Genomic DNA, 20003 nt, shown 5'->3' with positions numbered 1-20003 from the left:
TGAATAAACATATTTATCAGACATCCTAAACATAAACAATGTATATACTGGCAAGCATAGTACTCCTCATATACAGAATAGACATGGATTGAAGAAGTTGCTATTTCGGCACCTAGTTCTGCTAATGTGGAGCCCAGAGGATTTTTTTGACTGTTTTTGTTATGCTGATGGGAGTTGAATGGTGTTTTAGCTGTGGAAATGGGCTAACGTATGGTACCGCTGAATGTAATGCTTCAAGTCCTACCTGCTTCCACACAGCTTGGTCAGAGCCAGTAAGACTCTCCCTCTGTTGAACAAAAATGAGAGCAAGAGTAGGAATCTCCAAGTAGACCTCTCCTTTGCAACCAGAGCTGTAGAGTCCAGTCCAGGAAGCTCAGGCCCTGAAAGACATCCTGAACCTGAGGAAAGCAGTTTTGTACAGTGCAAAGCAGATTTTCACATCAAACTGTGCTAGTATGGTATCAGCACTGAGTTTGAAACAATGCATATCCCATTACCAACACTTTGAAACAATCAGTAAACGACAATTATTATTGTAATTTTACTTAACTTCTGAGGAACATAAAAGATGCAGACAGATAATTACACTGTGTATGTGTATACTAGGGGAAGCAACAAGATACCAACTTAAAACTGCTAGACTCACTGAGGAATATCTTACAATGTATTTACACAGTAGCCAGCATCAATTCTCTTAAAAATCCCACTTAAACAACAGATTAGATCACCTAGAAAGTGTAAATGAAATAAGCTTGTTTAGGAAGATATGTTGGTTCCTGTGGTCCCTTGCTTGGTTGTCAGTAAAAGTGAAGAAAATGTAAAACATCTATCCAATTATTTCAGTTAATATACAAGCATTAGGCATTCAAAATCCTAATTAAGAGACAACATGCCCTGTCAGACATCTGCATGGGCTATTGAACATTGCCTAGATTGTTCCATAATTATCCTGGCTTAATAGCTCTAAAAATGTAAGCAATGTGCATCCATTGAGGAAATGTGCTGCTCATCACATGAGGAGGAACAACACACAGAACACGCTCTGCTACCGTGTACTTGTGCTGCAGGTTTTCAGTGGAACATAGTTTAATTAGCAGCGGGTGGCCTCAGCTTAGTAGCTGGCTTCTGTTGGCAAGGAGAAAACGTAACTCACATATCAAAATATATTTCCATGACCAGATTTAAACTTATAAAACTCAACTGCTGGGAGTGCTCCATTTCAGACTCCAGTGTCGCTTTGGCATCAAAGAAGAGATAGCATGTACAAAAATACATATTTGTACTGATTTCGGCATGCTATTTTTCAAGCCTCATTTGTCAAAATCCTCCAGTTCCTAGCCCCTCCTCCCCGCCAAAAAAAAACAAAAAAAACCAACCAACCAAACAAACAAACAAAAAACCAAACCAAACCAAAACAAAACAAACAAAAAAACAACAACAACAACAACAAAAAAAAAGCCCAAACCAAAACAAACAAAAAAAGCCCATCCAAATCAGCATCCTCTGGGGCAGCCATGTTGTCAAGGAAACAGATTTTTGCCATCTTCTGTGATTTGCATTGTCAGTAAATTTGCTACAATTTTTTTCTTTTCAAGCCTGATGCCTGTGTTCAAGAGCTGACCAACACTGCCTTGAATGCTGGAGCCATAGAGTCAAGATGTCTATTCTCTCACACTCTGTGACGAGGCTAGGCAAATCATGGATGCATTCTCTGATGAAAAGTCTGCAAGGAACACAAAAATGAAAAATTTCAGCTGTTTGAAATGGATTTTGTCTGCTTTTTAGCCAATACAAGTTGTTTTGGAAAATAATGCAAGAGGTTTTAAGGGCTTCATGTTTCTCTCTCTCTCTCCTTTTTCTCTTTGCTTTTTATAGAATAAAAGGTGAAAAAGCAAAAACAAAGAAAAGGCCATGCAAAAAAAAAGAAAAAGACAGTGGAAATGTGAATAAATTTGCAGAACTGCTGAAAATCTGCAAATAAAATATATTTTTTCAGCCATGTTTCTGTTTTAGATCAAGCACTAATTCTAAGTTAAAAATGTAACTGTCTCTGGGCAACTTTACTGTTAAGACACCTGTACAGGCATATTGTATGGGATACAGCTCCTTCAAATGTTTGATTCTGCCATACACGAAACTATAAAGCATTAATTTGGCAGCCTCGGGATGTTTCATGCAACAGAGTGAGATAGCTACCCCTCAACATTTCTCTTGAGACTACTGGAAAAGTTGAAACACTTCTCTGGTTTCCCTGCAGACTAGCACCTTATAAATAAATAACATTAATAAATACATCTTCTTACCTGGGAGTGATCCAGCAAAGTTGAGTTGATTCAACTGTTTTTAGATGAATTTCCATTTTCTTTCTCATCTCATCGTAGGCATAATTGTCATAGAATCTAATTGTGAACTTCCAGCTCTTTAAAGAGTGTCATCATAGCATGTCAAGCGTATTTTGCTAATAGTTAATGTGAGAATTTTTTTTCTTCTCTGTTCAGGAATAAATAAATTTTAAAAAATTGCATGTATTCACCTCTTCTTTCCTGTCCCTGTCTGTATATAACAAGAACTCTGTAGGCTGTATCAGAATGCAGTGGGCCTCAGCTGTGTATTTACTAGCCTGGAATTCGAAAGCATAATTGGTATTAAATATGCACACTTTTTTCTTCACTGAATATGTAAACTTTTTATTAATTAAACAGGAAAATAATTGTCCATCTGCAGGTACAAAAGGGATGTCAATCCAAATGACAGAATTGATAATATATATTTTGGCTGAACTGTTCTCGTCAAAAGATATAGTTTTTTTTAAAATCATAATTATCTATGTAATATTTTTAATATTTTAATTAAATGCAACAAAGAACTTTAAATAAATTAAAATATTTAAATATTATTTTTAGATCTTAAATCCTTTTTCTTTCCTTTCTCCTTCTGGTAAAAACTTTTAAACTACAGGAAAAAAAAATTACAATTTTTCAATAGAACAAAAATTCTTGTTCCTTATGAGATTATAAGATAAGTAAGGAACTTAACAGTTTACATGTTTACAATATTAGGCTGCTACTACTGTGGCCAGAGGTAACGTTGCAGATTAAGCTCCACAAATGAAACACATTTTCAAAAGTGTTGCCGTGCATTAGGAAAGTTTGTGCATCTCTTGCACTTGTACATCTCTTGCACACACCCAGCCTGTGTCAATGATTGAGAAATAAATTGAAATAAATCCATGTTTGTTTGTTTGGTTGGTTTTTTTTATTTTTCCTCACTGCAAAATAGTATTAGTTGGAACAGCACACTTTGGATCCTCCGAACTTCTGTACCATAGGAGACTTGAGGTCTGTGGAGGGATGAGGATGGTGCATCCTGACACAGCAATGCTGCGATACAGACCTGGGCTTGCTTCTGGGAAGTCTCAGGACCTTTGCCATTTGACATGCAAGACAAATCAACTGCACTCTAATTGCTCGTTAATATTGAGGACAGTGCTAATAACTCCCATGGTAAAAATCTTTTGGTACTTTGAAGCCTATTCTCCCATTTTTTTTTTCTCAGGTTTGTGATGGACAGACTGCATCTCACACCTTGGAAAATATAACAGGACCCACTAGAGCAGGCCAGAAATGTCTCATTGGAAGCTTTGCACTGTTTTTTTCCATAGGCCTATATGAAGGAGATGGGGAGCTCTAATTGTGGACTTTGTGCAGCAAACAATATTTTGGAAGTATGCCTTTGGCTGTAGAAGTGAATAACTCCAAACTCAAAAGCAGCTGAGATGCCCAGTATTCACTGTTGTGTGGACAACAGGTCTACACATTTCCTTCCTTTCTAAACACACACATATAATTTGGGTTGCTTTATGCAAGCCACTACATTATTTGCCTGCTCAGGACCCAACCTCTGAAAAACCCATTACTTCTGGATTGCTGAAGCATAAATTCTCAAAATCACTCAGAAAAGCCTTCTGCTGAGAGACAGGTGGAAACAGTTTTTCAGTGCCAGTCCAGAACTTGACCTAGTAAAGCACTTACGTGCATGAGTAACCAGTTGATTTCCATAGGAAAGTTTATGCATTTGGGTGCTTCACTATATTGGATCCTCTAGTAAATATTACAATAACAGTCTCTTATTGTGGGTAGATCAATAGTACAGGTTTGTGCCCTTCAAAGACATATACATACAGGGATACAGGTAATGTAACTCATATGGGGTTCCTAGTGTCAAGGTTGTTGGCTGTCCCTGTGGTATGGGATTCATCAAATTTTGATATGTATTTCTTTATATTACTTTCTTTCAGGCTACTCTTTCTTTTTTCTTTTCCTCTGAGGGAGATTATTTACAAACAAAAATGAAAAAATACATATGGTGTATGGGTAACTCTGAAATGGCAGTGAAGAACACTGCTTAAAAGAAGGTCTACTGAGAAAAGCTACATTTATTTTCTAAAGGAAGAATTCTGGGAAATATGTAAGCACTGGATTTCACCCCATTGTTCCTTCAGCCAAAATACGTAGTGACAGAAAAAAGTGAGTGTGGTGTTTGGTTTTTTATTTGTTTTGTTTTGTTAGATAATTTAAAGTCTTTCCCCGGTAAACTACAGTCATAAAAAGATCCCATAGGAAGCTCAAAACTTTTCCAAGTTCAAGAATAAGGGGATAATAAAATAGTTATTAACAGGCAATGGAACTTATTATATTTTGTGTTAAAGAAGTTTGTAAACTAGGTTCTGCTAAGAGAGTGTTTACTTGCACTGGTATTTGGAAGCACAGAGTCTACCTTTTTAAGTAATCACATTTACTGACTCATTGTTTTTAAAGACAGGTGTTCTTAAGATATTTTTTCCAGTAAGTAATGCTATTATGAAAGAGAGAAGTACAAATCAATTTATTAGAGATCATCTGCATATATAGCTGCGAAAAAAGCTTCAGGAAAAAGAAAAAAAAAGTACAAGGCTGCTGTAATTTGTACTTTGGGAAACCAGGTGTAAAATATCTTCAGGCACTATTAATTTAGGTGGCTTACCAGAAAATATCAATAACTTTACCAACACAAAGGGTAAAACACTCCACCCCACCCACTAGACAATTTCTATGCAGCATATTTCCCAAAACGTCTCTATTTTTGTTAAACATAAAGACCTATTTTTGGAAGTGATGTAAAATAATATTTCTTTTTCTTTCAGTCAAAGATATTTTATATCCTGCCTCATATTATGTTGCATATGATCTTTTAGGAGTATATCATTATCCTTTTCCAAAGTACAGTGATGCAGACCCTGAATCTCATTTTAGGAAGACTCAACACTTAGTGGTGTTCATGTTTGTATTCACCAGGACATCACAATAATGATGCTCCAGAATTGTGTTATTGTTTTCTTGGTAATGGTGTTTCTGGATAGATTGAAATTATCTAATATTTCTAGCCATAGAAAAATGTTTTAAATGAAACAGATACATTGGCTGGAAGTGGAATTCTTTTGTAGAGGAGGACCTGGTTCAGTAATTTACTCCTCCAACTTCTCCACAAGGGTTGGACTGTTATAACATGTTCCTCATCTTGTTCTCCCTTGCCGATGACAGAAAATAACATTGTCCAGGTATGTTCTGCCCTTAGTTGCAAGTGATCAAGACTAGAAGAAAAGAATGGGGACTTAGGAAAAAAACCTGATAGTTCCTCTCTGCCACATCAGCTCAGGCCTTAGGTGCATGATGGCCTCTAAGAGTGACACCATGCTACTAAATTACTTATCTCTTGTGCAAAGCTGAAAAGGTTTTTGCCTCAGAGATCTGTGAAAAAAAAAAAAATTATTTCCATTGCAATATCTTTAATTCACCTTGTCATATACTAGTGAGATGTGTCAAAGCTGTCACTTAAATATACAAATGCACTTTTTTTCAAATTCTTTGGCCTCATCATACCTCAATGTGTTCATGACTGGTTACCCTACCAGCCTCATTGTAGCTCTCAAGACTTCTAGTAATTTTTTATTCTAATTAACTACAAAATACAACAAACTTTGAATTAGGTGTTTGCTATGTAAAAAAATTAAAGGGGGGGAGCTACAAATTTATAATCATTTCTAATCATTCCTATCTTGCATCTGATGGTTCTGTTCATTGCACACAATTGAGACACGACACATCAAACGTATACTAAATTTATGTCCATGCTTAATGTGCGTTGTTATTCAGCCTTGTGTGTGAAGGGCGATGGAAAGTAAGGTAAGAATGAGGAAAAGTGGTATAATTACCTGTCCTTTCAAATACTTCCTTGAAAGAGTCTTTCTGCCGTTGTACTCTACCTGAAAAACATGGTGGACAATACTATTTCCTCCCTCCCACATTCAGTCCGTCTAGTATAAATACTAAACTCTACTGTCAGGACTATTAATTCTTACACCTTCGGACAAGGGTCCTGGGCCAAAGTTAGTTTTCTCTGCTACAGTAAAGAAAAGTAATAAGTGGATAGTTATTTCTATACGGTTGGTCTCATTCTAAGCTCTGCAGATATAGGATAAACATAAGTCAGCTGGATACTTCTTATATCCTTAAGATACGACCTGCCTATCCCACCCAGACGGTTTAATGTCTTTCTTGAGTACTCATTATCCCTTGTTTTGATTATTGCATTTTTGTTACCTTAGCAAACGTGATCACATCCATGCAGAGTGCTGCTGCAAAGGGCACTGTGCCAATCTCCTGTCCGTAAAGTATGGATCTTCGTTGTCAGGTCTTTCATAGCTAACCTTATCTTACTTCAGTAACTAGTACCCCAGGTCTATACATCTCCGCTTTTTAACAACTCTGACTTTCTTCTCAAAGCTGCTTGTTGTCCTGAAGAGAAGTCACCTGAAAGCATTCACAGAGTTACTTCAGTGCCTTCTTTCAGATTTCTCCACACAATTCAGAATTGTCATAAACCCTATGAAAAACTCCGTAACACACTGCTTGTGTACTGAAGCCCTCACCCAATTATAACCCTTTATAGCAGCTTACTGTCCTCTTGCTTTCTCCTGTTAACCAGTTCACTTCTATTATCTCTTGTACTGTAACTACTTGGAGGCAAAGATCATTTCTGCATTTAAAATGATGGTGGGCTGGTCCACAATTACAGTACATAGACGGTATTGTTATAGTAGTACTAATAATAGTAACTAGAATAAGTCCCAAAACAAGTTATTTAAAATAAATATATACATGGATTTTAATATATTGTATTACGTAAACATAACACGTAACTATATAATAGTATATATTTCAGAAAACATCAAATATTTATAGATGTATATATAATATATGTGTAAATATATTTTCCATTTATATGAAAATAAAAATAAATTAAATAATGATAAACATTGAAGTGACATAAAAAGAGCCCAAGCCACCAGTTCCCATACACTTAATCTCAAATGTAACAAACGTAAAAACTAAGACACGTCATAAACAGACCACCCACTATGCAAATACCATGTCAGATCTCAGAGAAGAAACAATGAGAATATTTTATCTCCATAAATCTTTTTCTACTGTACTACAATCTTGTGTAGCTGTGAGTCTCTGTCTCATTTTATTCAACTGAAAAATATATTTACTATATCATTGTTTATTTTCTGAAAATATTTGAAGATTAAGTCAATCTTGTGTGTGTAAGTATGCATATATCCTTTCACTTAATTATTTAATGTTGTTGAAATGTTCTTAGCTGAACAGTCTGAGAACATGTGTTTTTTCCTTAGTCTAAAAAAGAACACAAATTAATCATACTCTTAGTATCAGTAAGTCGAAAACAGAAAAAATGGATGGGCAGCACTTCTGATGGTGTAGATAATTTTAGTGACAAAGAAACTTATGTTAAATTTGTTCTGTGTAATATGAGATCATACGTATATACAGGTGGGTCAAAGTACCAGTATCTCCCTAATAAAATTGCTATTAACCTCTGGTTGAAACATACCTAGTATCAGAACAGAACTGTTTACAGGATTTTCCTTGTTTTACAAATGAGACATCTCAGAGTACCTTGAATATCATTTTTAACATCTTTTTTTTTAAAGCAGGATACTTGGGTTTTTTCATAATCAAGTCGCCAGTGAGACCATGATACAACTACATCTCTTATGCACACCCAGAGTCATGAATTGCTTTATGCCCTGGGCAAAGGTTGGTCTGAGAGAAGCTCACATTGCAGTACAGAAAATCCTCCAAGGAACTTGGCCTTTGGAAAAAAGAGGAAGGTTGAGCCACCACTACCTTGTGTAATTGCAGAGAAATGCTGTTTAATGATTTATTGAACAAACTCAAAATCAACCAATTTAACCTATTTCAGCAAAATAAAAGCACTTCTGCATTGTTATGCCAGATGTACACAGCCCAGCAGATTTTCCTACATATAGGTATTGGGGGCCTGAGATGTCACCCTGTGCAAAGAGGACTGGCAGACTTAGGACTGTTCAGTCCTCATTTTCTAATAGAAACATGGGATCTGTGAGATCCCCCTAAAAACCATCTGTGTAAAAGTTCTTTTTTGGTTTAAGGGAGGCTTCAGATGGAGACTCATGTTTGCATAAACAGAGACATTAAAAGAGGACAGTTATGGGAATGACAGAGGAAGGTGCCATCATGCAGAGTGGGAAGCAAGTTTGCCGAATAAATGCTGCTACTCCCAGCCTTCAAACCATTCCTAGTGTGTCTGCAGAAACTTCAGTAGCACAAATGACAAGAATTCTGTGTCTATTAATGAAGAGCAGAATATCAAAGCCTGTATTTTTTGTAGGGAATGCCTTTTAAAATGTGTCTCTAATGTAGCTTGCTCTTTACTTGTACACCGGTGCAAGGCAGACCATACAATGAAGGCAATATGTGGAAGGCATGTGGGGTAAACCCAGGATGCCTGTGAGTTTTAGGAAGCCACCGGAGTCTTAGTGGGACTTCTAAAACCATAATATAGGTGTGCAGCCTGAAAATCGCCCCAACTCTGGTCCACCTACCCTGCTGTTGACCCCAGTGTTTCTGTGGTGATCTGTCAACTCAGACTCATTCACCAGAGCTGGAGGCAGGTTCATGCCCAGATCTGGATGACTGCTGTGGCCTGTGACAGACCAGACATGGCGCTGGGCCAGCCCCAAATCAAATATGAACCTCGGGTGGGTGGAAACCTCTCTTAATTCCAAGCCTGAGATGCTCCAGGGGAGTTTGAAATTAAGCAAAACACATCTGCCTATCCCTCATTATTGTTGTTGTTACTGTTGTTATAACCTTTCATTACACTAATCCATATTTTTGTTCCACATTGTGAGTATGCGAGAGGCTGGAAATAGTCATTAAAATGTGATAATGTTTAAAATTCTAGCACATTAACACTGACATTTTGCCTTCTAAACCATCTCAGGTAATGAAGGTCAATACAAGCAAACAGTCTGTCTATGGCCCTTTGTTAGAGGCTTTCTGTGCTTGGACGACACAGCAGGGGACTGTCAGGCAGAGTATTTTCCTCTGTGCGGCTTCTCTCCGAGTGCTTGCTGCAGCTGGCTTCAGCATATGGTAGAATATGAAGATATTTTCTTGGGTCCACTGCCTCAGTCACTATTTAATGATTAATTACTGCAGGCTGGTGTCAGGGTGAGACATTCGAGGCTTCAGGCAAAAGTCTTAACTATAGAAAACGACAGCAGGTGGGATTTTGCCAAAAAAAGAGTAACTTTGCACTGCTAGTTCTAATGATTTACACTGCCTTTTGATCCATTTGTAAACAGCAAGATGGTAAAAGACTGAAACTATCAAGCAACAAATGCCAACAATAACAAGAAATTGTTCCCAGAGAGGGTCTTAGAATGTTTGGTCATGTTGAGAAGATGCTGTAACTAGATCTCTTGGAGCAAAGCAGGGACTATCTTCCCTCAGACCATCTCCAACTGGGAATGAACTCAGCCTCCAGCTACCAGGATGAGGAAGATAAACACCCTCAGAGACAGGGAGGCTCAGGCCCATGGGAGCTGTGAGGCTGAAGAACTGAACCTGGAAGTCGTAACTTCATTGTGACTGATGGTCTAGTGGTCATACTACTTTCTGGGTCAGATCTGGAGCTAGCATCAACCCTGCGGGGAGCCCCTGCACAGCACCCAGCCCCTCACCAGGCACAGGGTGCAGCATCACTACCGTCTTGGGCTATGTTAAGGGAGGTGGCATGAAATCCTACAGTCTACAGGAATATTAGGGGAGCTGGAAAGCTACCTTTGCCTTACCCTGTGGCTCTGCACTTCAAACAGCTCCATGATAGGAGAGACTCTGGCCCCTTGAGCCTCAAACTCATGACCATCAACCCTCCCCTCCAGTTACATCAGCCTCAAATTGACGTAATAAGGACATAATGGATCAAAGATGTTCAAAGGCTTTGGTTTGGTTTTTAGAAAAAATCTTAAAAACTACTAATTTGCTTGCATGACTCTATATGTGTATAAAACTATCCATAAAATACAAATATATCCCACCTGCAAAGATAAGAATTGTATGTGTGCCTAGGTTAATTTTCTTCAGATTGTCTTTCATCAGAAATGCAAAATGAGTGTAAATGATACAATTCACATTTAGTATCATGTTACAACTGCTTTGTGCTTGTGCCAGTGACTCTGTGGAGCAACAGAGAATTAGATCTTTCATCTCAAGTGCCTTTGTCTCTAATCAAAATATGAAAAACACTTACTTTGAAGACGGAGCATTTCACAGCATGTAGCTTGGGATTCCATCTTCCTTGCGCAGCGTCATTACTGAAGCCAAATTCTCACCATCTTTCTTTGAGTGAATGTAGAGCTGATTAGCATTGGAAAGGTTTTTGATGATTCACTGAAAATATTTTTCTTTCTCAGGGGGAAACAATATCCAGTATTGTTGACTGTTGGAAGCCAAAAATGTTTATGCTTTTGGAAAAGAGGAGGAGAAAAAAAAAAAACAAACTTTCATTTTTTTTCTGCAAAACTATCAGATAACTTCTAATGAAGTAAAAAAAGAAAATCCTGTAAAGTGTGTTTGTTGTAGGAAAGGATATTTTTTGAGGAAACAAAATTGACTCAGTCTAGAAGAATTTACTGCCTTTTAAAAGCATTTTGTTTACATGAATTTAAAAAACAAAAGTCACAGCACATAATATATACTTTTTTCTCTCCAGGTTGAATATTACATACTATGGGAGCGACTCAGTTGTCTACTAATAAAGAACTAATTTTATCTGCGTACAATCTTTAGTGCTTTTATTGTTATAGGAAGAGAATGATGCTAAGTGAGAAGCAGCAGAAAATTAATGGGCAGGTTACCCAGCCTGTACAAGTTGCAATAAAATGCAACATTATTTGCCAGTTTTTAATATGATATTAACTAGTGATAGGTGAACCACAAAAGGTTGAGAGACTGTTTGAATAATTACCAGAAGCATAGATGCTTACTCAAACTTTATCTGAATGTCTCAACACTGTGGAGGTTGGACTAACTTAGTGCAGCTGTCTGGGTAAAAAAGGGTGATGTCATAAAATGCCACACTTTGAAAATAAGACTTGGTTTTCCCATCTGGCTGGAAAAGACTGTAAAAATACCACTACTGCTATTCTCTTGTTTCTTCTAATGAAAAGCACTAGGGAAGACACACGAATAAAGTTACTCAATCTCTTAAAATCTCCAGAAAAGCCATGAACTTTTTGCTAATTAAAAAAAAAAAAAAAATCCGTGTTAGACTCAATACATCTAATTTTATCAACAAACGTAATATGATTTGTTGATAAATGAAATAAATGTAGCTTATAGAAATGAGAGAGGCTTTTTTCTTTGTTTGTTTGTTTTTTAAATCACCACCAAAAGAAAACTTGTTTTGCAGATTGAACTTTTCAATTAAAAATAATAGTTGTGATCTTAAATACTTAAAAATAATTTAAGGGAACAAATCCTAGGTGCAGCTTCAAGGCCCAAACCCTAGGCCCAAAACATTCCTAAGCTGCAGATTGTGAACCATTAAAAGAGTATTTTAATGAAATATCTGTGTGTGTTTCACTGGGAAATATCTGAACCTTTGCTATCATGCAGCACCATCACCCTTATGATGGGTGGTGCCAGGAAGTGATCAAAAACCCCGCTTGACATGAGATGCCTTACAGGATGTTTTCCTCTCTCTAGATGGGCAGACTGTGTCCGCTAGATAGCCAGATAAAATGGTCAGATTAGGATGAGTCACCTCCAAAACAGATGTCAAAGAGACAAGAAAGCATTTCCTGTAATAAAAAATCTGTAGTATCTTTACTGTCTAAGGACAGGGTAAGATTTTTCTGGGGAGGAGGGCTGAGGGGTAAGGTGGCCCCAAGGGTAACACAATGCTGTGAATTTATTCACAGGGTGTTCGCTCTGCCCACAACCAACATGGAGCTGCTGACTGTGGCAGTGGCATGAGAATAAAACTTTGTGTAAATAACTTTCAAGATTAGTCTCTCATTATTAATGCAGACAGTTCTGAAGGCAAAAGCAAACAGTATTTGGCAGCAGGAACTTTTAATGAGAATGTCATTAAGGAATTCAGTCTACAGACCACAAAGTGATGCACAGCAGACCATGCTCACTTTTCTACCTCTCTTTTCTTTGCTGTCCATTAAACATAAAGAATATATTTGGGGTAAAATAGTATTCACAGCAAATCACAGATTTGCCAGAAGGTTAGTATCAGCTTCTGGCATATTGTCAGCCTTGGGCAGATGACATGTTGGACAGTATCGCTACTCACATTCTGTGAAACTGCAGAAGGAAGAGGGAAGACCCATATGGCGTTAACATCCGCCATAGAGAAGGTAGGAGGAATTTGACTAGAAAGTATAGCCCAGATGGACTTTTGGTACAGAACTAAGAGGCCAGTGCATTCAGGCTGATCGTGCTTGTTTTCAAATGCAAAGTATATAGGTTACCAGTCTAGCCAGGGGCAAAATCTGTGTCCTTGCTATCTAACATTTGTAACTCCTCCTGCTACCACCTGAAAGTTCCTAATACACCAAGAGAAGGACACAAATCAAAACAGAGATGAACAACGAGTATATGAAAGAATCCTAAACTGAAGTTGTTGTTATTTTGGGTTTGCAGAGCTTCCAGCTAACATCATGAGATGCTGTTCAGATTTATGTCAGGCTAGCCTTAAATCTTCAACAATCTCAAATATTAATCATCCACACTAAAAAAATGAAAAAATATTCATGTGCTGTTGCAATTGTATTCTTGCCATTGCCTTGTGGTTTAGCTCCTCTGCTCCAGAAATCTAATATAATTGTAGATGACCTAGGAATGCTTCCTGTTACCTAGCTGCCCTTTCGTAAGAGTGCAGGATTCTCAGAGGTGTCGTCTCACATCTACTAGCACTGTGGTGGTGAACTAAATCTGCTAGGTTGTCTGCTAGGTTTCCAGATGACTAGATATGTTTAGAAACAAAAGGGCAAGACTGTGATTTTTCTGAGATTAAGACTCCCCAGTAGCTTACAAATGGTAGAAATTCTTAAAAGATTTAGGTGAACATTAGATTTTTGGATGTCACCCTATGAAAGGATGTATGCAAGATCTCTGATCTCATTTAGTTGAGCTGGCATATTTATATCCGAAATTTTATAAGCCTTGAGCTTTCAAAGCAGTGGTGTTATGATGAGTTAACACCATTGCTTAGATTGTTCACCAGCCAAATAGCAAAATTTCTTAATGGCATTTTATGTGACTTATAAGACATTAAACTAAATATGATTGCTGCTCCATAAAACAGAACAGTTCTCCATATACTGTATGTATGCAAATACAATATCCTATCTCAGCCTCCCGTGCCCATAGTAAGTTATCCTTAGAGTTTAGACTGAATAACTATTATTGGTTTACGTGCTCCTATATCTTTGCATTTCACATAACTAATAAAGAGAGAAGCTTTTGAAAAAATTAGAACCATGACTTCTCTGCCTGACCACACAGCTGAGAAGCTTTTCTCTTTCTGCAAGAGTGGTACATTTGTCCAATTGAAACACATTTTCAAAATGCAGAAGACATGGATTTTCAAAACCAGGCAGGTGGTATATTCAGCAAATGGCAAAAGTTTCTTTAAAAAGCCACTGTCACATGAGACCAAATACTCACATGGACCAATGGGAAAGGTAACCAAGGTATCTAGAATCAATAGATCGTACTAATAAAAACAACCTCAGTTGGAAGTTTAAACATATTTCTGGTTTAAACAATCTCTTTCTACTAGGTATGAGAAGAATGGTTTTTAACATAATCATCTAGTCTAGAAATTTAACATCAAAACACATTGTCCACACTTGCAAAGGAAATTTTGATCTATGTGGATCCCAGGTCTGTTTCTGCAGTTTCTTCCCTCCTGTATCATACAATGGGTGGGGAGCCTTAACACAGGGCCACTACAATAGTTCGGTGCTTGATATTAGGTACTGAACATAAAACAATTACTATTTTTTTCCAATAAATTCTATTTTGGAAAGCATTTAATCTAGAATATTCAACAAATAATTACCGAACTGAATATTGTGCGTCTGAGGGCAGAAAGATGTGTGAGATTTTTTAAAAGGTGGGAGTTTGAACGAATGAGAAAATGAATCAACGATTTGTGAAATCACAGTATATGAAAATCACCAAGTAATGAATACATAAGTTAGATAAATTCAGAAAAAAAGTAATATGTGCAAGTCAAAGTAATAATTCATACAGCTACTGATCTTGTCAACATTACAGCGGTAACGTTTTTACAAGGTTAATCTATCTTTGAACTTTTCTATAATATATTACGTGCAAACAGACTTTTCTTCTGCATCAAGAGTACATGTCTTTTTGCTGCTTTACTTAAAAAATCTCAAATTATGACAACTGTAAGGGAAAAAAATAGCCTCTCCATTGTATTTTACTTCTCCACATCGCACAAGAAATATCTCAAGATATTAAATGAATTGAGTATTGTTCCCCTTTTTATATTCTCTGAAATAAAATGTTCTTAGAATAGTGATACTGTTTAGTGGTCGTATGAATCTTTAGGTCTGTCTTTGAAGCAAAAGAATTAGTAATTCAGAGCACAGCATATGAAAACTGAGATTTGGAGAGACTTCTTATGTCAGCCCCATAGGCTTGTAGAAGTGATGTTGAACTGACAAGATTTAGTAATACGTATCTGAGAATTTAAAAAAAAAAAAAAAAAAGAAAGATGTTATTGATTTCCTACCTTGGGCAGCCTCAGAGATGTTTATAGAAGGTAAAGCCTAGTAATAATAAGAAAAACAAAAAGGAAGAAACAAAGCAGAAGAGGGACCCCTGACAATAGGACACACATTTGTCTGGGTTTTGTTTGGTTTTGCACAGAGGCTTCAGGTTCAAATTAATCGTAAGTGTGTCATTATTAAAATTTATCTTATTAAGGCTGTTTGATACCCTAAGTGAAATGAGCTGAAGCACTGAGTATTCTTTTTGGATGCAATGAATCTGTATCAACAGCCTTTGAAATGACTGGCAAGGCAACTTTGCAGATAATCCTGTGAGAAAGATGACCATTTGCTATACATGCATCTTCTCTTTTATATTCGCTTACTGTGATTATATATCTGTTCTTCCAGAAAGACTAATTTTGTTTCTTCTCCAATCTGAACACAGAGTCACACATGCTGGAGAACTCCAAGTGGAAAACTTCAGAGATGCAGCAGTAAAACTGTCATTAAACTTAAAGAAGACTGTCCTTATGCAGGAAAATTAGGCAAATCTGAGCATAAGGATCAGAAAATTAATTCCATGTCTTCTTTGTGTATTTGTATAAAAGTTATAGTCTTTGATTCAGCTCTTTTCAGTGTTAGTGCCTGGCATTGCTGCAAGGAAATTAATAGGGCTATCTCACTGACTTCAGTAGGAATGGACTTCGTTCCTAAACTCAGTCCCTAAAGCTCTGCTGAAGTATAAATGTCACTGTTTTGAGGAAATACTCAATATATTTTGTTCTCTGAGGTACATCAGTCTCTGAAGCAGCTCCAATGAAAGGTGATAGAAACTCTGGAGAAGTTACTTGATACTCCCTGTATATCTTCAAGGAGAAAAAACAAGTGGCATTTTACCTTCCCCCATTGCTATGACATTGCCTTTTGCCTAGTTTCTGTGAAATATATGCTAAGCTTACGGCACAGCTCTCTGAAATCAGTGGTTTAAGTGAATGTAAGAGATTTGGATCAGATGCTTCACAAGCAGTTGTCCCTATGTTGGAAGTTTCAATGTGTAGGGTTATGCTATTTTGGGGTCCATGCAGTCCCTTTAAGCTAGATTCCCAAAGGACTGCAGCATTAGAGCTCAAATTTTAGTAAAAAACCCAGATTTCCATCATGTCTTAATCTTAACAGAATTAATTTACCTCACTTACTTTACAGGTGCCAAAAGCCCAATACAAACAAAGATTTTTCAGCGTAAATCATGTAAAGACATGCTGAGCCTTCAAAGTAATATTTTACTATATCTGTGCAACTGATCATAGAATCAAAGAATCACTGAATGGTAGGGATTGGAAGGGACCTCAAAAGATCATCTAGTCCAGTCTCCCTGCTGGAGCAGGAACACCTAGATGAGGTTACACAGGAAGGTGTCCAGGTGGGTTTTGAATGTCTCCAGAGTAGAAGACTCCACAAGCCCCCTGGGCAGCCTGTTCCAGTGCTCTGTTACCCTTATCATGAAGACGTTTCTTCTCAAATTTAAGTGGGACCTCTTGTGTTCCAGTTTGAACCCTTTACCCCTTGTCTTGCAGCTGGTTGTCACCAAGAAGAGCTTGGCTCCATCCTCATGACACTCACCCTTTGTATATTTGTAAACATTAATAAGGTGACCCCTCAGTCTCCTCCAAACTAAAGACCCCCAGCTCCCTCAGCCTTTCCTCATACGGGAGATGCTCCACTCCCTTAATCATCTTCATTGCCCTGATGCATTATCAAATGATAAACAGTATATGTTAAGGGCAAAAGATGTGAATATTAATTATTTGCTTCAATTACTGGTTTCACATAAACAAGATTCTTGTGTTTTGGGGGTCTGACTGACCTGCTTTACAAAACATTTTCATTTTCTCCCTTTTTTATAAACTATTTGTCACACCTCTTTGCTCTAAAATTAAAGTAAATGTTTTGCTTTATAATCTTACTTTTTTTACTAAATAAAAGTTGCTGTGTGAAATTTTAATATAGTTTTAAAATACGTCCTTGTAGAAGTTGCCATAAATGTCGACATTTTCAGCAGCATGAATTTATGATGACACTGAATTTTTACAGCACTATAAAAGTCCATAGTCATGATGACATCTACAGCTGCCTTTTCACTAAAATATAAGAAACTATATTAAGACACATAGCTCAACATTTCCACAGATTTTAAGGAAAAAACTGTGTACACTTACAAGCACTCAAAACAGTCCTAAGATGGAATAGAGATAATACTCTATGATCATGTAGCTGCTAAATCTTTTTATATTTAAACAAAAATCAGCAGAGGATTCTTTTGTTCCTCTTTAGCTTTTATTTTTTTCCATTGATCGGGACAAAAATGACACTAATGAACTTTGAAAATCAGCTTTAATTGAGGCATTATTCTGCCAGGGTACAGATTACCTGATAACCTACTTCATACCTCCCATGTGCATTATGCATCTTCTCAGGAGAATGGACTATTTGCAGAGGTAAGGGTGTGGACCCTAATGAAGGTATATGGATATGGTACAGCTTCACAGAGGACAAAAACCACAACTTCATTATACCTTGGCTGTATCTCAGCTATTGGACACTGGAATACTGCATCTCAGCAACATATTGGGATACTTGGGATACAAAGCATCTCCCTATGGTATGGTTCTGATGGAAAGGAAAACTACTTTCATGGGCTGGAAGCAATAAGACATACTCCTATCAAATCTTTGATTTGAGCTACTAAGACACCAACACCCTCATGTTATGATCACTATGTTGTGAACCCACACTTGAGACTAGATCAGTCCAGAGCATCTGGTTTTCATTTTGCAAACCAATAAAAAGTACCTCAGAAACACCAGAAATCTTCGTATCTTCTGTAACTTGAAGGAAAAGGATGCACTTCTGTGTGAGATTCCAATAAAAGCCTGCTTAAATAGGAAATGAAATCCATGAAAAAATGTTTTATATGATTTATAAAAAATTATTTATACCATAAATTTCTACACATTTGGCAGATTAGTATGATTGCATGGTAGTAAAAAAAACTCCTGTACAATAACATTAGTGTACTGGAAGTAGTATTCGCATATATGTACAAGTTCCAACCTGTGGGAAGTTTTGCTTAAGGAAACTCCTTAAGATTTCCCTTATTGATATGAATATTTCATTTAAATGAAATATTTCAAAGGCTTGAGCATTTCAATATTTTGGTTGTGGATAAATTAAAGATACCACTGGATGAGACATTTCCTGATTGTCACAACAGTGAAAGTGTGGACCAAATTCTTCCGTCAATACACACTCAATGTTTCCATTGAATTAAATATGAGTTACATGTACATAGGGACTGAGGCAGTCTATTTTAATTAGTGTGAAAATGTCAAGTCCCCATATACAGCCCAAGCCTAAAAACAACAAGACAATTAACCCTTTAATTGCTATTGAGCATTGTATACAAGCCAAGTTTGAAAACCCCGGAGGAATCAAATGAATGTAAAATGGCCTAGCATTTCTACTGGCAAGTCACTAGGAAAACAATTGTCAAAAAAAAATTCTATCAAATTATCAAATGTTTAAGCAAAGAAAACAAAACACTTAAAAAATAGCCTGAGTTTAGCCCATCTAGTCCACTATTAAGCAAGTGGTCAGATATTCAGTATCAGTGAGAACCTATTACTTTTCATTGATCTGAAAAAAATGAGTCATTTAGGGTAGTCCATTTCTAAGGTTAAAAAAAAAAAACAAAACAGGCTTGTCTGGGAATCCCATTGACTTCGATGTCCAAACATTTTATTGAAAACTGAAACTGTGTGTCATACAGTGTCATGTTGTTGAATGGAAACCTATTTTTTTAACCATACACTTAAGAGACAAAATTTAAGGTCTCAATTTTAAAAAAAAAATGAGTTGTGAGAAAAATTACCTCCACCTTACGATGCGACAACTCTACAGTGTTGCTAGATGCTCAGTCTTGAAATACTTGATCTATTTTTTTTTTAGAGGAGCTAACTCACACTTTTTTAACACTGTAACCATAGCCATAGGAACCTCTATGCACATTCTACCCGAGGTGGGTGTCTTTTTTCTGGAGACACTAAAAGCTGCAACACTTCAACAGCTGTCTTAGCACAAGTTCCTCCTGAATGAAATTTCTCAGCTTAAGACACCTATGAAAACTCAAATAGTATGGTTCCAGCCTACCTATAAAAGAAGTGTATCCTGAGTTTTGACATAGCTCTTCTTCATCAGGAAATTTTAAGCAAAGATACATACTACTAATCTAAACGTTCAGTCAGATAATGGGTAGATGGAAGATTGCTTACTATTCCAGAGCTTAATCTGTGACTTTCAGATGTGTTCAGAATTAGTTCCATGGTATAAGAATACAACCAGGTATTTTCAGAAAGCTTCTCTAGGATTCAGGAACACTTTCCTCTTGGTAATAGAAATTGCTGTCATGTTTTTGAAAAAAACAAAAAACAAAACAAAACAAACAAACAAAAACACCACACACACACCAAAAAAAAAAAAAAAAAAAGCAAACAAACAAACAAAAAACTCACCCCCTTCCCCATGCTTCTTAAATGCAAGCTTTTTGGGGAACAGAATCTAGTCTCCCTGGTGACTACAGCCTAGCACATCTTCTAGTCCAAAGCAGTAATGGCAGTACATGAACTGCAAGAAGAGAACAAAATATCGTAGACAGGATATGGTGATTATCTGGAACTCTATTGCAGCATCAAGAACTAGCCTGTCCACTTTGTCTTTCAGCCTCACATACATATCCTACCTG

The sequence above is a fragment of the Patagioenas fasciata genome, chromosome 1, assembly GCF_037038585.1.
Source record: "Patagioenas fasciata isolate bPatFas1 chromosome 1, bPatFas1.hap1, whole genome shotgun sequence".
Classification (NCBI taxonomy): domain Eukaryota; kingdom Metazoa; phylum Chordata; class Aves; order Columbiformes; family Columbidae; genus Patagioenas; species Patagioenas fasciata.
This window is presented reverse-complemented; position numbering follows the sequence as displayed.